This window comes from Lygodium microphyllum, chromosome 11 (assembly GCF_053477565.2).
Source record: "Lygodium microphyllum isolate KBCC chromosome 11, Lygodium_microphyllum_v1.1.10, whole genome shotgun sequence".
NCBI lineage: Eukaryota > Viridiplantae > Streptophyta > Polypodiopsida > Schizaeales > Lygodiaceae > Lygodium > Lygodium microphyllum.
In genome coordinates this window covers 75,903,162-75,910,777 of record NC_141145.1, presented here as the reverse complement: position 1 = coordinate 75,910,777, position 7,616 = coordinate 75,903,162, and the positions used below count along the sequence as shown (strand labels likewise).

The 7,616-nt window shown below is 40.7% G+C and overlaps 1 long non-coding RNA gene across 1 annotated transcript; it reads left to right on the top strand.

Moving 5' to 3' along the window:
* Window positions 1-1,107: 1,107 nt before the first annotated feature.
* On the top strand, window positions 1,108-1,618 carry LOC148028978 (uncharacterized). The gene is made up of 3 exons (XR_015692487.1): window positions 1,108-1,191; window positions 1,307-1,392; window positions 1,503-1,618. It is a non-coding gene; the product is annotated as an uncharacterized LOC148028978 (long non-coding RNA).
* Window positions 1,619-7,616: the final 5,998 nt, after the last annotated feature.

Genomic DNA, 7,616 nt, shown 5'->3' with positions numbered 1-7,616 from the left:
TGAATTGTGAAAAAAAATGTCGGGCGCATTTATTAACGCGTCTATTTGCGCATCTACAAAATCGCGTCTAAAAGCGCTCTTATGATCAGAGTTACACGCATTAGGAGAAATATAGACTCTCTTTTTTGCCCCTTAAGGAGTGAATAAACAAATATAGGCCTAACCAATGAGAGAGCTAGGATTCCAGATTCATGTAACATGAATCTTCTAGCCATATCTTGGACCAAATCTTCCCTCAGCAATAAAATAAGGGAAAAGGGGAGTACAAAGCTGTCACTTCTTGGAAGTTTGTGCCTCGAATTTTCATTTTCTTATTTTTTATGTTTGACTTTTCTTTTCTCCCCTTTTCAATTTCCCCCTCTTTTTTAGGCGGAACTCAAATTTGTCATATCTCTTTCCCCGCTTCTTCTTTCGTGATGAAATTTTATAGCCTCACTGTTTCTTGCCCTGTCTGTAACGTTGTAAAATTTCATTTGCTTTGCACAAGCACAGAGAGAGTTTCATGTGTTTTATGAGAGCAGAGCTTGTTTTACCAAAGCCCTAAGATTCTCTTCACAAAACTCTACAGGTATATTTTTCTCTTCCATAGATGTTCTATGGTAAAGTTTTATCTCGTTTGGAGAAAACCTGTGCAAGTTATATGCATTCTCTGACATGTAATTTCTTTTGTTTTGATGCTCTAGGAGTCTCTTACAGTCAATAATAGTGATATTTTGAATACTCAACTTCTTCTTCAACATCTTAGGGTTTCTCTGTAAACAAAGTTACAGGTATATTGTCTTGTTTTTTTGTTGCTCCACTGTTAAATTTTATCTCGTTTAGACAAAATGTATACAAGTTACATTCAACCTGAGCTTTCCTTTGTTTTTTTACTCCAAGAATCTCCGAGGGTGAAGAACAATGATTTATTAAGAACTCAACTTCTACAACATCTTTGGGATTTTGAACACTCAACTTCTTCTTCAACATCTTAGGGTTTCTCTGTAAACAAAGTTACAGGTATATTGTCTTGTTTTTTTGTTGCTCCACTGTTAAATTTTATCTCGTTTAGACAAAATGTATACAAGTTACATGCATACTGAGCTTTCCTTTGTTTTTTTACTCCAAGAATCTCCGAGGGTGAAGAACAATGATTTATTAAGAACTCAACTTCTACAACATCTTTGGGATTTTTTGCAGAGAAAGCCACAGGTATATTGCCATTTTTTACTACTGTTCCATGGTTAAATTTCAATGCATTTGGACAAAGCCTATATAAGTTATATGTATGCGTTGACCCAATATTTCTTTTGTTTTTGTACTACAGGAATCTGTCAGTGAAGGAACAATGGTCTTGCTATAAGTCAACTTCTTGTTCAACATATCTAGGGATCTTTGTGAAAGAAATTACAGGTACAATGTTTCTTTTTTAAATTGATCCATTTAAATTTAATTTCATTTGGAGAGAACATTTGCAAATTATACACATGTTGATAGGTAACTTTTGTATTTGGTTGTTACAGATGTCTTCACGAAGGAAAAATATCAGTAGCATACTTGCAGTGGAGGTCTTAAACAGGAAAGATAATGGCGGTAATTGGATTTGTGATAAGTATTATAAGTTGGATTGGATTTTGATGCACCAAAGTATTCGAGGGAGTTTCAAGGTCAAGCGCAAGGATGTTGCAAACCCTGGCAAACATTGGAAAGGTAGAATTCTAGAGTTCAGAAAAGTGTTTAACGGCACAAGTGCAGTAACAGAAGTGTTGATTCAACATGTTTATACGCATAAACAAATCTCTGTACACGACGAGAACAACATTGCAAATTATAAACAAAACAGTAAGTTCTTAAATTTTATCATTGATTATTCTTTTGTATCAGAGTTGTTTTTAAAAGTCTTTGTAGTATTCTAATTCAGTCTTGTTTGATTGACAGCTCTATATCCATCGACTTTGCATGAATGGCAGAATGTGGAATGTTTAAGCGGCAAGATATATGTTTGGCATGAAAAGATAGGTTCTTTGATCTATGATAATACCTCTACAAGTCAACTTGCCACTCAAAATATCTTTTTTTATAATTCATTGTATGTGGTAGAAAGCCAGAGATTGTAGCATGTCCCATTGCCGCCACTGTCTAGTGGTGAATGGTTCATTGGTAGCTTGGAGTTGTCAGGAGCTTGCAAGTCGAAGATAAAATCTGACATCAATAGTGCTATGAAACCCACCACAGGCTCCAAAGATGTGCATCTTAATTGGTTTATTCCATTCTCATTGTTTGCACATTTGTTTGGTTCATGTGATGTTTTGAAGAAAACAAAGATTACTTATCAATGCAAGTGTCCATCCGAGGAATGGATGAGTCAGCTATTGGGTGAGTCTTGGGAAGTCAAAAGAACACATTTTGATGAGACGATTGAGTGCAGGGTCAACCAATCTGATATTACATTCAGGTAAAAAAATTTTACTACTTTGCATACCTTGATTTAATTGACATAGGTCTCGCTTAGATGAATTGTTATGTTAGTCGCATTGATCACTTACCATTATTTTTGTTTTTATTACAGGTATTTCATTGCTAGACAAACTCCGTGCGTTCGCTTTCGATATAGAAGATGGCGACTTTTGCGAGGGGAGTGGGTCAGCTTGGATCAAGATATCCGAGATGACACACATACAACGCTCGTAGATGTGGTAATCTTGTGGAGTGGTCATAATCCTTTCGTAGTCAGTGCAGAGAGTCATTGGCCCATTTATTTTCTGAGACAAGAAATCCAATTAATGTCCAGTGAGCCCCTCTACAACTTCTATTTCAAGTTAGATAATAGAAAAGTCAGAACTCGTAGTGAGCAATCCATGACATGTAAACAATGTGCTTCTCCACATATCCTTGAGATAGTGGAATCCTTGTAAAAAAACTTTATAAAGAGCGAATACATACCTTTTTTGAACTTCTGAGTACTTTAAATTTTAGTTTATTGTGATCCAAGCGTGCGATAATACATACTGTAATTACTCAATCGTGCAGTTAAAAATCATAATTAAATTGCAGGTTAGAGATCTATAATCTAGAGAATATTGTCTTTGCACAATGATATATTGTAGCGCATCTCTGCTGCTCGTTTCTTACATTTTAATATTAAATTGGATCCAAAGGGAATTTCAAGGCCTTTTAGATTTATTTTCTTTAAAAAATTATATATTTTCTCTCGTTAGACTTGAATATACTCAGTGACCCAAACATATTCGAGGATATAATAATGTAGAACGAAGCGTTTGTCTGTATGAGTAATTTTAACAGTGACTTTAAAGTACTGAAATAAAGAAACTAAGGTAAGAGTTTTAATTTGAAACTTTAGAGTTAATAACTTTATAAAGAACCTTTACTTAAAACCCTAGACACATAAAAGCTATAACTCCAAACTCATTTTCACTTTCATTCTCCACTTCCCTACACTTGTGCTCTCATTCCTTCTCTCTTTGTGTGCCATGGCTACCACTCCCGTCTTCGCCGCATGGATCAGTTCCACATGCTACGCGCATATAGGGGACCAGATATACCCTAGGATTTGCGTGACCTTGAGTCTAGAGAGCTCGCTTTCCGCTGTAGACCCTGACTCTAGTATACTAGCATCGTTTTGTGATGCAGTGAACCCTCTCACTTGCTCTATTCCCGACTCCACTCTCAGGTGGGTTTCCATGGATTTTTTGTATAGTTTGTGTGCCGGATCCAGCCATGCAAAGGTGATAAGTCGAGCCCTGGTGCTTGTGGGGCAACATCTCCGCGCTAGAGCAGTGCCCACCTCGTCACAGGACCACGTCATGATGGATCTCATTGAGAGGGATGCCGCCTTTGCCATATATGTTATGTGCACTGAGGTGCAAGAGGACAGTGACGAGGACATCGACGCACCCTCTCAGCCACTATTAGAGTACTTTGAGAGGGAGCCTGAGGAGATCACTCTCGATCTGAGTGTTGAGGCAGCACAGAGCTTGGCCATTGTGCACCCACCTCCCTGCCCTGATGAGATGCCCACGAGCGAAGAGCCACCCCTCTCTTCTCTCCATGCTATCACCATCGAGGGGGTGGAATATCTACTCATGCAGGATGTGCTAGAGTTGTTGGAGCTTAGGGAAGAAGAACTATACTGTATCATGGTGCGTGATGCACCTAGTGATTTCATAAATTTTGATTTACAGGATGCCCCACCACATGTTGATGAGGTGGCTCGTTATGATGGCACGAGCATCGATGACATCTCTGCCATTGTGAGCATCCAAGAGCAGATTGAGGATGTGGCGCCATAGTATCAGATCTCTGATGAGGAGTTCGAGTGGTTGCAGGAAAGCCTTTTTGGTCCTCGACCCGACTATGCAGTGCCTACCTAGGAGAGAGACGAGGGCAGCCCAGTGGCAGGAGCAGACCTGGATGCTCCATTACAGCGGCAGATAGATGATGCAGAGAAGGTAATGTTCTCGATTTCATATGAAACTTAACCAGTAGGGCCTCTAGGGCATCAGGAGCACACACATGTGTTTTTATCGGGATCAGGCCCCCAGATGTGCCCTGGCCGGAGGCTCGCGTCTGGGGGCCTGAATCTGCACCAAATGTGCCCTGGCCGGCCTCCGTGCAGATTCAGGCCCCCAGACGCGAGCCTCCGACCAGGGCACATCTGGGGGCCCGATCCCGACAAAAACACATGTGTGTGCTCCGATGCCCTAGAGGCCCTACTGGTTAAGTTTCATATGAATATGATTTATATATCTTCAGCACACTCCATGCATAGTGAGTCTGATACTGAACTTGTGTGTTGCAGGAGATTGTCTATATAGATGAGTTTTCATCTAGGCAGGGTGGTCGATCTGGTAGCCAAGGAAGGGTGCAAGACTTGGCATTGAAGGAGTACGTTGGGCAACTTGTCAACGACATTATTGTATTTCATAAGACATGCTCCCTTGCTTTTGCAGAGAACTTCTTGAAGTTGAGGGCACTAACAAAGGCTGGGCCCTTCAAGACCATCCCGACCAACTCTAGCCTGGAGAAAGTAGTGTTGCTTTGACGTTCGAAGCTTCTCTACTTATTCACGAGTACTAGGTCTGGCCCACTTTTCTCCATGGTGGCCCGTGGCATGGTTTCCGGTGTTGAAGACCCCACTGTCATTAGACAGGAACTATTGGGGCAAAATGTATTGTTGCCTATGATCAAGAATAGCTTGACCATGGGGAGCCTAGCTCCAAGAAGCCTAGGAGAGAATAGATGTACTTATTGCCTACTGATATCACATCACTGATGTACTGCACTTTGTAATCTTCTCTTCAAGTAATGAAAACTAATGTTTGTTGGATTCGTGTGCAATGTAGTTTGTGATACGTGTCATTTACTGTTTTTTTAAACTTGAATGTTACGTTTATTTGTTGAATTTATACGTAACATGATTCGTACCCTAAATTTAATACACAATGCTTTATCGAATTCGTGCGCAACATGTATTTGTTCGAATGCATGTAACGATAACTCAAAGACGTAAATAAAATAAATATCAAGCGACTAAACAAAAATAAGATGCGCCAAAAACTTTGTATTTGTATTAATAACAATTTTACATGGGGTCCATTACAACCAAGGCCTTATAAAATGTCTTCAGAAGCTACATTCCATGTGCTTTTGAGTTTGTACACCTCTATCCTTGATGACCTCCACGAGGACTATCTTTCCATCGCCGAAAGAACCTGACTATCCGCAGATCCCTGTCGGTGACAGTGACCCTCCTTGCATGCACCGCTGCATAGACTGAGTCTCCAAATAAGTCGATGAGGTAGGCTTCAACAACTTCTTGTAGTGTGAGGAGGGCCTGGGCAGTCTAGCGATCCAGTTGTTTCATGCGTGATGTATCTGGAAACTGGTTCCTGTTGTTCCTGATTAGTATGCCCTCCATGATCTCCCGCACCAACTTCTGGAATGGAGCCTTCGGTATCAGGAGGTGAGTGGTCTTCTGGTAGTGGCGGATCTCGCGAAGAGCCACTGTGCCTGGCTTCCATCGACACTTGCGATGCTGGCGTGGTGGTGGTGGTGGTGGAGCTGGAGGACGTGGCTGCCGTATGGAATTTCCAGGGGGTATCTCCAGGCCGCTTGCTTGGTGCGTACCATGTCTTCTAGGAGAGAGAACTCAGAACTCAAAAGTGAAATGTGTAAAATGAGGTGAAACTTTAAACTTATAGCCAATCTTTTCAAAAACCCTAAAATTTCAATTAATGAATCCATGCTTAGGAAAAATATCACCAGTGCTCCGATTCACATGAAATTTTACCTATAGGCTCCTCAAGGACACATCAACCACCCAATTTTTTTTTGGCCCCAACAGAAGCCTCTGGATCACCTGTCCGGAGGCTCGCGTCTGGGGCCGTGAATCCCTAGATTCAGGGCCCCAAACGCGAGCCTCCGGACAGGTGGCCCAGAGGCTTCTGATGGGGCCAAATTTTTAATATAAAAGAGTTTTTCTAATGCCCAGCATGAGGGTGAAGTTTCATCAGATTCCGATTTATAAATTTGACGGTTCAATCTTTTTTTGAAAATGCGTTAACTGCATTATACTACACTGATAATGTATTGTCAACCTCGCAATTGTAGATTAAATGTATTGATAATGAGTGTGCGCAACTGCAGATTAAATGTATTGTCAACCTCGCAATGCGAAACATTGGAAACTTAAAAATTGACAAAAAATAAATCATAGGTAAAATGGAATATTGCATCAGATATACTATTGCCAAACCACTAAATATAGTAAGGATATAGTGCATCGGCCCATGTACAACTGATCACCGATGTGTACGTGGTTGCACATTGAATTTATCCTCAACAAAACTACTTACAAAATTGGAAACTTGAAAATTCACACAATGAGAAACATGGTCAAAATAGAATATCACATATTGGATTTAGCATTGCGAAACTATGAAATACATGGTAGATAGTGCATCGCACCAAGTACAACTAGAGCTAGGGAAAATTTAGCTCCATTTTGCAGGCCACTACTATTAAATACTTGAAGGTCTACTGGAAAGATAACCCAAAACTAAGCTCCTTGCAATCTACAACCAAACCTGAGCTAAAAACATAGATCCAATTACAAGGTAGCTTCTCAAAGCATATTGTTGACATTAAGATTAAATGCATCCTTGTTATTGCGGATCCTGCGAATAAGAACCAGATCTATGGGCTTAATAGTGATACGTCGGGCATGAATGGCTAAAAGTTGACCATCACTCATTAGATCAATCAAGTAGCTTTCAACTGCATCTTGGAGAGCAAGCAAGGCTTGGCTTGACCATCGCCCCACATTCCTTGCCTGGTTCCTCGAAAAGAACATGTCATGATGCCCTGACTGTAGATCTTGCAGTATTTCTCGCACCAACCTGGAGAATGGTGCCTTAGGAATAATCAAGTCGCCACTCTTCTGGAATTTCCTTATCTCGTGTAGTGCAGCTGTGCCTAGTCTCCATCTTCGCTTTTTATGTGTTGGAGGGCGTGTATTATGAGCTGGAGCAGTAGTGGGAGGTGGAGCAGTTGGAGCATGTGGACCACCATTTTTGGACAATGGCGAACCATCATTATCGACCATACTAGGGCCACCA